The 15,366-nt window shown below is 43.2% G+C and overlaps 1 protein-coding gene across 14 annotated transcripts in view; it reads left to right on the top strand.

The window, feature by feature from the left end:
- Positions 1 to 1,797: 1,797 nt before the first annotated feature.
- Positions 1,798 to 15,366, top strand: part of CD34 (CD34 molecule) — a 103,345-nt gene continuing 89,776 nt past the window's right edge. For 7 of the 14 annotated variants that reach the window (XM_039536750.1, XM_039536754.1, XM_039536749.1 and 4 more), the window contains exon 1: positions 1,799 to 2,062. The gene's annotated coding sequence lies outside the window, so the exon portion shown is untranslated. Of the gene's footprint in view, positions 2,063 to 6,629; positions 6,681 to 15,366 lie in introns of all 14 variants that reach the window. The other 7 variants (XM_039536755.1, XM_039536753.1, XM_039536745.1 and 4 more) reach the window with 4 other exon arrangements.

Genomic DNA, 15,366 nt, shown 5'->3' with positions numbered 1-15,366 from the left:
ACAGCAGAGCCCCAGTTTGTTGTGGCTGCCCTGTGGTGAAGGATTACATGAGGGTTTGCTCTCCACTTATTATTTCTTTAACTCGGTGGCTTTGCAGTTACTCAGCCTGAGCCAAGGTGGTTGAGTATTAATTGATACTTGCTGCTGAGTGAGGCTTATTAAACACCAGCTTTGGAGGGGCAAGAGTGGCAGCGCTCAGTGGCAATAATGAGCAGACCAAGAGGTTCAGAACTAAAACTTCACTCTCCTCCAGCATCTGTTATTGCAATCACAATGCCAAAAACACAACAACAGCACCCCCCTCAAAAGACCCTTATTGAAAGGAATGGCTCCCACAAATGCCTCCCATTCAGGGAAATGACAGGGATTTGCTCAGCTTGCCATGTTTTGCAGCTGGGTTAATTATTGTCATTTCAGAGAGTGCTGCCCAACCTCAAAATGAAAGAAAAACATACCATAATAGTGCTCACTAATTCGCCGGCAAAACCTTTGTGCTGAGTGGCAGTGGGGGGCCTCGCATGCACACAGGCTGGGATGGTAGGACGAAGCAGTATTAGCATTCTAGAGTGATTAGTACAGTGCAATTGTGAACATGGTATAATTACGGGGCTAATTTATATGTGCACCTGACAATAGCATAGCTCAGTTGAGGCTTCTCTTGGGTTTCTAATGACCCAGCATATAGATGAGCCACTCCCAAGGTCTCTGAGAAAGGCATTTTGGATCATTCAGCACCCCCCTCCCCCCCAAACTCCAAGGCCCTTGGCTCCTATGTATTTGGAGGCTGATAACTAGAAACTCATGCTCTTCTCCGCTCAGTCTTCAGCATACTCCTCATCTGCATATGAAAAGCTGGCAGGTTCACAGAACAAAGGATTAGGGGAAGGGGAAGAGGCAGACAGGGACAAAGAGGGGAAAAGGGAGTAAGGCCACATCAGAAAGCGTAAATATTTTGGACTGAGAAGTAGGTGGATAAAGGGACCTAAAAAAAAAAAAGGAGGGGGGGGGGCAGAAAAACAAACCAGAGGGAAAACACAAACACTGGGGGGGGGGGAAATGAATAAAATACATCCATATGCAGAAGGAACGCGAGAGCTGGAAAAGTGCAGCCCTTTTTAAGAGTCAGTTTGTTTTGTCCATCTTTCCATCTCTTGGGTTTACCAGTGCTTCTGCCAACCCGACAGTGATGTCACACTAGTGTGTCATGGCACTCTCTGGGCCCTGAGAGGGTGACTTTTACCTTTGAAGCATGTTGTGCACACAGACATGGAAAGTTTCTATTTCTAGCTACAAGTTAATATGCGTTATGACTACCCCCGTGAGGAGCTTAGCGTTCCAGCTCTGCTCTAAAAGATGGGTTCCCTGCTGTCTCTCCAACCCTGATCCCATGCAAGCCCACTGAGGCTCAGTAACTTGGTATCTTGTCACTTTGTTACCAGCATAACAACCCCAACAAAAAACAAAGAGGACACCAGGAAGCCTGGGATGGGGGAAGGGGTTAGTCTGAATGCATTTCTGAGCACATTACTTACATAATCTTACAAGTGAAGTCAAAGGTTTTTATTTCATTGTCTGTGCTCTCAGAAAAGCAAGATAATATCAGTGTATGGATGATGCAATGCAGGAGCCGATAGTGCAGCACACTACAAACAAAAGCCTTGTAGGAGTTAAGGGCTCTAGTCCCTTAAATAGCTACAAATAGGACCCTTGGCAGTTTGATCCTAAGCTCTCTCCTACTGCCTCATAAGGATTTCCTTTCCAGCAGCTCTCTGTGATTAGAGCTCCCAGTCAACTTTGCTAGCTCAAAGCTGGTAATGAGCTCTAATCACTGCACCTGTACAAGCTCCCAAGCAGGCTTCCGTAGACTTGCTCATGTCAAGAACATAGGGAGCAAGCCCTCCAACTATGCCCTATTGTTAGGTGCTTAAAGAGAGTTTTGAGGCATTTGTGTGCCTAAAGAGCTTTCTGGCTCCCATGTGGCACTATAGTAAAAACCCTGTACCACAAAGAGAAGAGTGGAAAAGAATACATGACAATGAAGCAGCTGTCTCTAAGTTCCCAGGTAACTCAGAGGTTGAGCTATCAGCCCTTCCCTTGTTCCTATATTTGTACTATACTAGTTAGTCAATCTGCTTTACTGCATGATTTAGGGATAAGTAATTGAAGCAATGCTTGAGTTTATGCTACTTTGTTTTAAATTACAAGAAACTAGAACAGGTTGCAGAGGTATTCTGCTTAATTTAAAGTCTTTATGAGCCAATCAACCTGTGCAAGGAAAGCTCAGGTTCTTGAGCTGTAGTTTGGGGCTGTAATGCAGAAATGAAAATAAAATATATCCATATATTCTGGAAGTATGGTATGTTAAGGCCTGAGGCCTCATACATAGAACTGTTGGGTTTTTTTGTTTGGTTGGTTTTGTTTTTTTAAAGCATTTCAGTTCACCTTTAAGAAGAGAAGGCTGTTTTACTTTACATCCTGGGATTGGACTGAGTTCCTTATTTTGTCACCTCAGAGCTTTGACACCTTATTCTGTTGTCTGAGAGAGAGGAGTTTACAAAGCTGTGTGTTTACAGATTTTGTGCATAATTTACAGACCCTACGGTGCCACTATTAAGGCACAATACACTACACATTGAAGTTAATCCTTATAATTGCCCAGATGCTTTGTGCACAAGCATCCTCACTGAATGCAATTATTGTGGGATGAATGTTGGATCAGATCTGATTGTGATAGATGGTTTCTGGCACAAATATTGCAGTGTTGTGATAGATAACACTACACTGGACTTAGTGAAAGCTTCTCGGGACTTCAGCTATGAGTTTACAAGAAGAAAGTGCTGATGCAGCAGATGTGGGAATTCTCAAAGAGTGGAAAAATAATCTAATTTTGGTAAGGTTATCAAAAGTGTCTAAGTGGTCTATATTTATCAGCACAAGGGCAGCTTTCTTTGCTAGACTATAGTAATCTGCCTGCCTAACTTCACAAACTAAGCAGCAGTTAACCTCACCAGTACTTGCATGGGAGACCTCTAAGGGAAATCCATAGTGGTACAAGAAGTAATTCAGTAGGCAGCACTTTTCCCCTTTGAGTTATCATAAAACCTATATCCCAGAATGGTACTAGGTTAGGGTGGTGCTGTAAGTTCTGTCTTCTAAATTAGATATAGAAATAAGGTTCTAACCAGTGGCTCTCAAACTTTTTTTTACTGGTGACCCCTTTCACGTAGCAAGCCTCTCAGTGCAACTCCCCCTTATAAATTAAAAAACACTTTTTAAATATATTTAACACCATTATAAATGCTAGAGGCAAAGTGGGGTTTGGGTCGACGTTGACAGCTCACAATCCCCCCCCATGTAATAACCTTGCGACCCCCTGAGGGGTCTCGACCCCCAGTTTGAGAACCCCTGTTCTAACCAGTGCTGGGCATCAAAAATCCTGTTGTGTTTATATTTTGCTGTATTGTAACAAAATTCCAGTATTGGATAATTATATTGTGCCTCCCTGAATTCCCCCTACCTACATAGTTTTAAATGGATTCTATTTTCTTCATTTTCTGTCCCAAACTCTTATGTAGATTTGCTGTGTGCTTCTCAAAAACTACTGTACTCTACCCAAGTGATGGTTGCATTTCAGTCCTGTGTGAAGTGAGTCCTTGGTGCAGTTTGTAAAGGGCTTTGGATTCCCTTGAGGGAAAGTTGCTATATAAAATGTCAAAAATATCACTCTTATGTTGTGGCATGAAGGAGGGTCTGAAAAGCATGGGCACCAGAATAAGGGTGGCTCTGTCTTTTAGATAAACTGATGGCACAAAGGTCAAGAAACTGATTGACAAAGAGAATATGCTAATCTTTCTTCAAAAAGAGGGAAATTATATCTAATGGATGTAATATCCAAAAAGAACTAGTGCATGTGGTGAGTGATGCCTGCATTTTTAAAGCACTTAAGCCATACATTTCCCCCCAGATAAAAGTTATTCACTCTTGTTAAGTGCCTCGTATTGACATATTATGCGGGCAAAGTGTCATGCCAACATACTCAAAAGGAAATGACTGCATAAAAGGCATCTGTGTTGACGCAGTAGAATTACGGGATGATAACTACTAAGGAATCAAGTTTCAGAGTAGCAGCCGTGTTAGTTTGTATCCGCAAAAAGGAATCAAGGAAATCCCAAAACAGATCAAGCTGGAGAAGTGCTGCTCCCTGCCCCTTAAACATTTTTTCCATAGAAAATGTCACCACTTGTATATTGTTTTTAGATTCTTCGTAAAAGGTGTATTGTCTGTTGGCGAGCAGAGATCCCAGCTAGAATGACCCTGCTTGTTTACCTCTTAGGAAAGGAGAAAACTTTCTTGCTTCTATTATTTCAGGTGTTCAACTGGTCCCTGCAAGCACTCCCTGCTGAAACTGTTTAAAAACCTTGAACTATGTTACAGATATAGAACCTGATCCAACACTCACAGAAGTCAGGAGATGTCTTTCCATTTACTTCAGTAGGAGCTGGATTGGGCCCATAAACAGTAATAAATCCATAGTCACTCAGGATTTCACAGCTGTTGTTATGGCCACTAAAATGTCAAGGCTACAGCAGAGACAGAACTCAGATCTTTGTCCTCCAAAAGCACAGGCCCCTACCGCCTTAGACTATGTAGGCAGAATAGGACCTATGATGCATGGTTGAGATGTGCTGATTCTATCCAGTAGAGGGAAATGGTAACACCACGTTAACCAGATCAAAGTAATACAGGGCAGTAAATAAAAACATCTGGAAGATGGTGCTAGAGTTAAGGTAGGCAGCAGCTCCCTCTCTGGTACCCAAAGGAGTTGGGACACTTGAGCTCAGTGTTACAAACTTTCTTCTACACGCTCCATTGTAAAAACATTTTCCAAACCACTGTAGTTGCTCCAGCAGCTCCTTCATTTTGTGTTTTGAAAAACACCTGATGTATCCATTAAGGTGTTAATATTTTGCCCTTTCCCAGCATCTCTCATCTGAGGATCTCAAAGCACTTCAAAAATCTTAATTAAGCTTCTCCAGTACTGTCAGGTAGACCTTTTTTCTGCTTGACATATAATGAAGTTAAGGCACAGGGAGGTGGTGGTTCACCCAAGGTCATGCAATGAGAAAATGGCAGAGCCAAAGCAGAAACCAAGAGTCCTGCTTCCCAGTCCTTTGCTCTAACCCACTAGACAATATTTCCTCCTTTGCGTCCTCTTAATACTTTACAAGGGACAAAACACTGCAGTTACAAAAGAGTCTAGGTTTCCAGTTAAAACTCCTGAACATGCAAGATTTGGATTCCAGGTGCTCCCAAACTCCTTTTGGCTATTCCATATCCGTTATGGTATGGAAAATGCACATACATAGCCAACCTCAGAGTTTCTGATGTCCCACAGGATACTACATTATACTGTCCTGCAGGGAGTCAGGGAGCGTCCAGACTGCAGGACTTGCTTAGTTTCAGAGTTTATGAGAGATGGGGGATTACAGTGCAAGAGAATCTGACTACTTCTCTGAATGCAGGACACCTCCTTCCTGCTGGCTTTCCCACCACAAGGCAAGTCCCCACTGCTGTTCTAGACACTTCCTAGTGTTTCTCATGCATTCCCTTCAGTATGTGAGACTTGGTGAAAAACAGTAGCAATCGAAGGGTATCACTGCTCTGCAGCTGGGAGTGAGCCTCCTACCCTGAGCAGACAGACTTGCGCTAGCTCTGCTCAAGCTAGCACACTAAAAATAGCAGTGTGGAAGTGGCGGCATGGGCAGTGACGTAGGAACACCCAAGCTCCAGCGTCAGGCAGGTTTGTATTTGGGTGTCCAATCTGTGCTGCCTGCCATGCCCCAACATCCACTCTGCTATTTTTAGTGCACTAGCTCACAGAGCGCTAATATGTGACGGTCTGCCTGAGCTGAGAGGTGTGCTCCCAGATCCATAGAGACTTACCTTTAGAGAACGCCAAACATCTGCCAAGACAAACTCCTTCCTTCACCTCAGGGCAAGGAGCCAGTTCCAACTGGAGAGACAGAGCATCAGAAACCCACATGGAGGAGTTTTATTAGTCTCTAAACCCGGCAAAAAAACTGGGTAGTAATCAAAGTGATAAACTTTATGCTCCTCCATCATGATGAAATAATTGTTGTGCCTGAACATCATTATATTGTCATTTTTCTACTCCCAGGTCACTTACTGAAAATAAAGACTCGCTACTTCCTGTATGAGCTATAGTTTCAATAATTCATGTACATTTTTGCTGGTCTTGATTTTTTTTTTTTTTAATCTTCATCTCCAGGTTATAGAAGAGTGGCACTCTTCCAAATATTATTCAAATGGCAGGAAGAAGGGAAAGGCAGGCAGAGGATTGGCTTTTTAAAGCTATAATTCATTCTCCCGTTTGTCTGATGGTATATTGGAACTTGTAGAGGTTTTGCTCTCTCAGTGGCAGATGACATAAGAGTGGCAGGATGTTATGGGAAAATGTGACCTGTCTCGGGGGGAGCCTTACCAGTTCCCTTGACCCCAAAAGTGGGGAAGGAGAATGCTTATCCTACCGATGTTGTTCTGTTATGTTGACCAGCAAAATCTTGCAAGGACAGTTTCTCCTGAGGGTTTTCATCCTTTTTGTTTTACAGAATTGACTTGAACACTTTCAAACCCCTGGGATTTTGAATGAAGGTTTTGAGGTGAGGGAAGAGCCAGTTTGCTTTAACTGAACTAGTACACCTATCTCTAATCTATCCTTGAGGTAAACATTATTCTTTGCTATATACCCTCAATGTGTTTGGAGGTGTTCAGGTCACGAAATGAGAGAGAGTACCTGACTTCCAACAGCCTTGCAGTCAAGATATACAGAGAAGACAAGAGAGCTTGGGAAATCCAGTGGAGTGTATAATGTGGTAACTTGATGCTGTTAGCTCACTTCTTGTAGGCATCATGAAACAGACTAGCCGTTAGTAGGGCCTTTAATTAGTAGTTTGGTATACTGGGATGGGAAAGGGCCCAGGTAGTATGGCCCAAAGTGGGAAATGTAACAAGCAGGGCATCAGGTCTAGCACTATTGTGAGAACAATTAGAGCAACGCTAGCATGCTCCTCAGCTTTTTCTGCTCACAATTAGCAAGGGCTTCCTGGATTTTACATAAAGATAGTGGCACTGAATGAGACTAGGGGGCCCTTTTTTGCACTTGTTACTTTTAGAAGCTTTTGATCTTTCTACTGGAGAAGAATCTGAGCCGTTTAATTCAGTTATGGATCTGAACTACCCCCAACATTCAGCTACAGGGATTTGGTCCATTTCATTCCAGCCCTTGGGCCTAGCTGCCAAGTCTGGATGTGAACTTTCCTGAAATCCAAGGTAAGCTCTGGCTTATCCCTTGAGGAATCAGGGCAGCGACAATATAGGGTCACGGAGGAGATTAAAGAGAAATAAAATGTAAATTTTTACAATGAAGATAATCAACCACGGGAACAATTTACCAAGGATTGTGGTGGATTCTCTATCACCGGCAACTTTTAAATCCAGATTGGATGTTTTTCTAAAGATCTGCTCTAGGAATTATTTTGGGGCAGTTCTATGGCCTGTTTTATGCAGGAGGTCAGATTAGATGATCTCAATAGTTCCTTAGAGGGCCACCGGAATGGGGGGGAGGGGGACCATGGCCCATCACTTATAAAAGTGGGAGGGCATAGCCCTCTCATTTTTTACTGATCATAAGGGTCAGCGATGGGCTGTAGGGGGCAGAGAAGAGCAAGCGGGGGACACAATCTTGGGTGGAAGGGGCGGCACAGGGAGCAGGGCCACAGTTTGGGTGCTGGTGGTCTCCCCACTTTTAAGGAGCTTCCTCCACTGCTGGTCCTTTATGGCCTTGGAATCGAAGGATCTGTCTATGAATCGATAAGAATGTGGTTTGGATCCCGGCAGCCAAACCAGAGCCTGCCACAACATGGGAGAGCTTCATGCTGTTTTCTGGAGATTCGCCTGACAGCCCACACCCGGTGACAGTTAACATTTGCTTTCTCATTTGAGACTTTACCTTTATAGCTCCATTTGAGAGCTGTGCTACAGAACAATAGCCTACAGCCCTAAGCAGGAGTGAGGAGATCCAGGGAAGATGCTGTATCGCCAATATTTACAGTAGCAGAACACAAAGCAGGATACAAACTGCATTTGCAAGCTGTTTTTTACTCCATGTGTGTATGAGTGGGAGAGAGTGCACATGTATTGTGGGTGTTCATGTATGTACATTTGTGACGAAGAGGGAATGTTCTTAACGTTTTCCCTGAGTGCTGTGTGGGTGCCTCAGTTTCCTCTATGCATTTCTCAAGTGCCTAGGGGTGTGTGATTGTTGCAGAGCCCTAGGGGGCCAGTATGATCCTGTCTGCACAGAGAATGGCTGACACCCTGTCTCCTGGCAACTAATGTCCTGGGCCCCTCTTCTGCAAAGGTGCCAACTAAAAGTGTTGAAGAACAAAGAGATCAGGTGACCTCTTGGCCCAGGAAAGAGACAAAGGGAGAGGAGGGGCTGGAGAGTTTTCAGTTTGGAGCTGGCTGGGAAAATGGAGGGGAGGCCAGACAGACCTCCTGGCCTCCCCTGGCCCCCCAAGATGGACCTGACTGAGGGGGTCCTGATGTCTGTACCTGCAAGGCCTGTCTTGAACTGTGTTCCTGTCACCTAAATAAACCTTCTGTTTTACTGGCTGGCTGAGAGTCATGGTGAATTGCAGGAAGCCAAGGGTGCAGGGCCTTGTCCCCCCACAAACTCCGTGACAACATTACATCCACAATATCCTGTTCTAGTTCTAATGCTGTGCTCATCCCCATGGTATCAGGATTCAGTTTAATTAAATTTTGCAACTAAACCTCCAAAACCATTCCCCTTGGGGAATACCCAGCCCAATTTTCATGTCTATGTAGCATTCCTGGAGGATATGGATCATAAAGTTACCATATTTTTGGCAGTCTGAATCCAAGGTGTTGGTTCTAAATAATACTCTAAAATTAAATTCTGCGTCTTAAAGAGGGGCCATTTTCTATGGCATATTTATTTTAGACTCTGGGAGAATTTCTGAAACAGAAGAAAGTTTGCACAATTCCAGGCTAAAGAAATACCTTCTAGTATTGTTTTTATTTTCCAGTTGGCTGCCAACATTACCTCTGTAATGAATACTTAAATTAAAAATATATATATTTTAATTTTCAAGATATAGGAGCTTTGTGGACAAAGTTTCATGTGTCTTCAGGAAAAAAAGATATGGATTTTTGTGTCACTAATCCAGTAACATCTTAAATTATGAAGCCACTTATGAATGCTTTCTTCATATTTAAGAAATGATTATTTGACAAAGCAACATTTAATATTGCTGAAATAATTACTATGCCTGTTTAATACATCAGTTTATCACACATCCTATAAAATGCTGGATAATTTCATAAATAATTATAAAGCATTTTATAAATGCTACCTTAATGCAAAGCATTGTTGCTAATCCTTTATCTTTCATAAACACAGAAATGACAATTAGATTTTTTTTAAATTAAGAGGGACTGCATGGCACGAGGCAGGGATGCACTCATCCTCCCCTTTACCAACACATGTAAATCGAGTACCAAAAAAAATGAAAGCATCAGACCAAGAATAGTGTCACTACTGCCATCTTTCTGAAAAGACAACTTAGATTTTTATCATAGTTACCTGCATCTATTAACTAGAGCTGGGTTCTATCCTCTTAGCCACCAGCTCTGCTGCCTCTTTCCTTTTTTAACCAGCAGCTTCCAAGTCTCTGAAACATAATGATTTTTTGCAGTGTTCTGGTGCTGGGGTAAGGAAAGGACTTTCTCATCTGCTCCAACTCTATCTTGTTAAGGTCGTCTTTCCTTTTTGCTCTTGCCCTCAGACTCTATTCCCAGTAACACTGTATACAATGCAATCATTATTTCTTTTTTCCCCAGCTCAGCTCCGAAAATAATAAAAGGGGAAGGGAGGGGGGAAGTCCTTAGCAGCAACAGATGCCGATTCCCTACTTCATGGCAACTTGGTTTCAGTATTCCTCTCTCTCACTGTTTACTCCTGAGTCTTGTAATGACAACCCACTGGTGGGAGTCCAGATACCAGTGATTTACCCACAGCACTGTGAAAGCAGTAGGAATGTACCTTAGACTTTTTCAGCGTTCCTCAGGTCCCTCCACTTACTCACTCTGTGCTACCCAAAGGCTTTTCGTTGCCAGCGTAAAGCAGTTTTGCTTCTGAGATCTCCTTCAAGGATGTTGTAGTAAAGTGATCTGGATGCGAGGCGGGGTTTAACTGGGTTACCCAGGGTATTATGGGGTGGAGCGTGGCTGCATTCCTCTCCCACTTCCTGCTTAGTTAGTGGGACCTTCACTTCCCCCCCCCCTTGCATTCTGTTGCAATGCAGTTAAATACAGCAGCCAGTTCCCCCACTTACAATCCTGTGAGTAGATCTAGTTTTATGCCACTAAGCTGTCCCTCTACAATATGGGCCCTGAGGAAAACCTAAGATTGGAAACTCAGGGGAAAATTGAGGATTGAATGCAGGAAATGAGAATTGGGAGCAATATACTGAACAGTTATGGTGAGAGAGAGAGAGAGAGAGCAGATTGCAGGCATGGTATTGAGGTCACAGCGTAAATTGGAGACTGTTTGCCCTAGGTAAACAGATCTTTCTAGTATTCCACAGTAGATAACAACTTTCACCTAACAGGCCAGGGGGAGTTTGCATCAGGTTGTTTATATATCTCTGTATTTTTGTTGAGCTCCATAAGTAGTTTTTTCTTAGTTCCATTGAGCATGTGTCCATGTCACAAAACTACCACCAGAATTGGCACCAAGCGGTAAACTCAGAGGCCAAAGAATAATAATTAAAAAATCTCTTCTTACCCCATGAGGATGATCTATCCAGCATAGGATAGAGGTGCATGGGCAGGGAGTAGTATGGAGAAAGCTTGCACTGTACCGACTGGGAGAATAAATGCAGAATTTTAGACTCAATGAACAGTGTGCCATCACAACCTTTCGGGCTAAATTCACTTTGACAAGAAGGGTGGAGGGAGAATAAGGAGAAAATCCAATATTATATTGTTCAGGTCCATGAACAAAAGTTGAAATTATTTTTAAAATATACAGATAACAGGCAGCGGAGCAGGATGTTGGCCGTAAACTATTACAGAGCTGGTCAGCTGAGACTGTTTCATGCACAGATGGTAAAAGACATTCTAAAAGCCACTGGATCATTTTGCTGATTTCCTAGAGTCCCATTAATTTGAGTTTCCTTAAAAGACAAAATTCTGCTTATTGGGAGTGTGTGCTACATAGACTAACCACACACCAGTGAGTTTCACAACCAATAAAAACCCTGCTTGCCTCGCTCCTGTTTCAGATGTATGCTGGCCCAGTACACCATAAACACTAAGCTCTCTGCTTTTGGCTATCTTCTTTTAAACAGTGCCTGTAACTGCAGTACCCCTCATTGATGTTGAGGCCTTTCTTCTTCCGGAGGTTTATTAACACTTTATTTATTAGCACATCAGACCAATGGGAGGTTTTGTTAGCATTTTAATCTATTTCCTAACCTGTCATCACTGCCCTGTTTGAAATAGCACCAAGTTAGAATGGCTCCCTTTTAAAAATGGAACTCCCTGCATCTCCAGCTTTGACTCCAGAAACAAGTCCCTACTGGAGGGTCTTCATGTAATATGGAGTGAAGGCTCATTGCTACTGTTCCATCAATGGTACTCAGTGCTGCTGTCTCTGAGGACCCAGAGTGTTGGGAGGTGCAGCATTGATAGGCTATCCTTTGGGAATTAACAGGTACAGCCTGAGCAGGGGCAGTTCTTTGGATCCACCATCTTCAGGTGTGTCTTTACTGGAGCTGGAGGTATAATTTCCAGCACGGAAATAACAGGTAGACTTACCTGTTGTGCTAGCTCTGACCAGGCCAGCATACTAAAAATAGCACTGTAGCCGCTGCTGCGTCTAGCCATCTCAAGTACAATCCTGTCTGAAACTCTAAGTACGTAATTGGACCAGCTAGCCTGGACCGCCGATCACTCTCCTGTCAACTCCAGTACTCCACCGGAACGAGAGGTAAGTTGACGGGAGAGTTTCTCCCATCAACCCAGCATGGTGTAGACACTGCAATAAGTCAACCTAAGGTCGTGGACTCCAGTTACATCATTCATGTAGCTGGAGTTGCGTAACTTAGGTCGACTTAGCCCAGCAATGTAGACCTGCCCTGGTGGCAATAGGTTCTGTATAAGTATTACATTGTTCAGACCTTGGAGTGGTTTTAAAAACTTATTTAGGCAGAGTCTGAAACCAAGTAAAGATCCTGGTTTTTGTCTTTTGCATTAAGGAGAATGTAGAAACACACCAAAACCCTTAAGATTTGAAATCTTAAACCGCAATGACCCTCTTCCTGTTTATGAGTGAGCATCTGGTGCTGTCGGCTGAGCAGTCCATCATATCTTGGCACTGTTCTCACCAGAAGACACAGTGGAACGAAAACAAAAGATGTGACAAATTTGTCCTTTTCTTTCATAATTAACCAAAATATCTCTGCATGTAGCAAAGCGTGGCTCCTAATTAACAGACAGGCGAGAAGCTATTTTTAAAATCCAGACCCCCAGTAATTATATTTGCAGCAGAGAATGATATTTCAGTCAAATGCGACAGACAGTGAGTCCGGTTCCCCAGTGAAGCAATTAATATTTCACACCTGCCAAGCAAATCGGCAGCAGAGGGAGAGGAGGGAATTGCATGGAAAAGGGGATGTTACGCTGTCGGGTCCACAGTCCTGAAGCAGGAAGACCACAGAAGATGCGAAATCATTCATTTCATGACATGACCTGCTAGACAGCACCATTATTAGTAAGACTTGGAAATGGGACCTGGCAAAAGCTAATGCTGGCAATATAATTGTTGCAAGGGACTGAGAGATCAAACCCTTGAGCTGTAGTTTCTGTCCCCCCCCCCCAAAATCCCACTCATGTAAGATCAGAAATAACGATATTTGCAAATATGTTGACAATGAGTTAACTAACTGAGGGCAGAGGAAAACCTTCCTGGGAGCAGGATTAATAAACTGGGGTACAGGATACTGGAAATGGGAGCTGGAAACTTGTAACACCTAGAAATGAAGGTTTAATGGCAGCATTGGTGGTAGAATCAGGTGGTTGTTCAGTGACTTGTCCGTGGAATGTTCATGGGGTCTCAGTCCAGTCTTGAGTGAAAGACATCTGCCAAAGCAAATAGCACTAGTTGGCAATCTCAGCAGAGAGATAAAGGGCTGAATAGTTAGGAGTAGGACTCCACCTCTGCTCTAGAGATGATCCCTGCAGATTATTTGAGATTGAAACATATTGGCACGGATTGGTAGGGGGGAAACTTGTGCTAGGGACGAATGAAGGACTTCCTCCTCCAGCACCTTTATCTGATGTGAAATTTTAAAAAACCACATCCTTTTGGGTTCCTCTTTTCCTGCTTTTTTGTAATATGAATTGCAGAGCTGGTTATGGGGGAGGGGAACAGGATGCTAGGGGTGCTAAACACATGCACATAAAAAGATTGTGCACAGTTAGGAGAATTAAATCCAAAGCTATTTCAATCATGTATTGTCATCTCTTCCTCTCAGTGACTATAAATTTGAAATCCTGTGCAAAATCTATTCCCTCTCCTCTCCCTCCAACTCCCCACTACGCTGTTCAAGTGAAAGGAACTTGGAAAAACAACCTCTTGTTCTTAAAACATTAATGTCCCCTTCAGGTTAAGTAAATAAGAGGGTTTTTTGTACCACTTTCCAGTGTAACGAAAGGTCAATCTCTGCAATTTCTCTCTAAGCCCAGCCCTTAGGAGCAGCTTCCCTATTCATCTCTGGGATGTGTATATGAGGCCATAGGGCCGTATATTTCTATCCCTTAGAGATCTGTTTGATAATTTTTAAAGTGAGAATACATGAAATATACTGCCATGCAAAAGGAAGATGCTTAAAAATGGCCCAAACTGTTAATTTGGCTGGGGGAGGGAGAATTGGGGAGTTGTGTATATTAATGGTTAGCACTTACATACCCATACCTTCGCAACTGAAGATCTGAGTGTTTACAGAATTAACCCACACAACACCCTAATATTATCCCCATTTGTAAAATGGGGAAAGGAGCAGAGATGTTAAGAGACTTGCCCAAGTTTGGTCATTGAGTAAGTCTTGAGTGGAGTCTTGAAGCAAAATCAGGAGTCCTGACTGTCACTTTCTCTGAGCACTAGTTAGCATTGCCTCTGAATTTGCATTGAGATGGGAGTGTGCTGCTCCCCAGCACATAACACTCCTAGAACTTAATAAATTAGGTTAGGATTGTTCCTCCATTATTCCAGTCATCACTTTGCTAATCATTCGTGTTGTTGCTGCTGCTCTTTGTAAGAACGCTTATTGTTTAGAGCTGTGAAATAATAATCACATTGGATACCTTCTCGCCTTCCTTCCTCCTTGTCTGCCTCTCCCAGTAGTGGAATCAGCAAGTGGAGTTAATGACTGCCACTGCCAAGCATTAGGAAATATTCTTTCAGTTAAAGCATCTGGCTTCTTGGCAAGCCTCACAAAGAGCCATCCTGACAGCTCTGGAATGTCCACTGAGGCCCATCAGAGGCTGGGAAGTCCTTGATAGGCTGTCAGAGCTATGCTCTCGCCTTATGCTGGCTGTTCACCTTTGATCCAGTAAAATTTGCACACTTTTATCTGTTTGAGTTGGAGGTGCTAAAAATTCGTGTGTGCGCGTGAGCATACAGTTGCCTCTCTGGAGATCTTTCTTCCCTATCAGCTCTTTGAGGAGACAGCGTAGGGAAGATGGCTTTCATACCTATGTGGATCTCGCTATATGCTCAGGTGATGATCTGAGGAACCTCGACTGCACAGCTAAGTTTCTTTCCAGGACTATATTTCCATTCTGCCTACCTATGTATTTTTCAACGCATCAAAGTACCTGCAGTCTGACAGGGCCAACACTGTGTAGCTGAGGCTCCAAAATCGATCTTCCTTAAAATCAGGACCCCATTAATTCAGATAACAATGCACCTGTCGCCATCCCTCACTGGGTCACAGCTGAGAATGCCAAATTCAGGATAGATTGCTGAGAAATGGTGCAGACTCAGCCCCAGCTGGTGGTTATTCTGTCATTAGATTATACCAAGCCTGTAACAAATGTGAACTTCTGACCCACCACACTGGCTAACAAGAAGTCAAAAATGCAGCCTCCATAGGCATACTTCAATGGCCCATTGTCAGAGTGATGTGTCCTTAATGGGCCATCAACACATAGCTGTCTAGCCTTGATGTAAATCTATGTGTGAGGTGTCACCCAGGA

Source organism: Mauremys reevesii, linkage group 4 (assembly GCF_016161935.1).
Source record: "Mauremys reevesii isolate NIE-2019 linkage group 4, ASM1616193v1, whole genome shotgun sequence".
Lineage (NCBI taxonomy): Eukaryota > Metazoa > Chordata > Testudines > Geoemydidae > Mauremys > Mauremys reevesii.
This window is presented reverse-complemented; position numbering and strand designations above follow the sequence as displayed.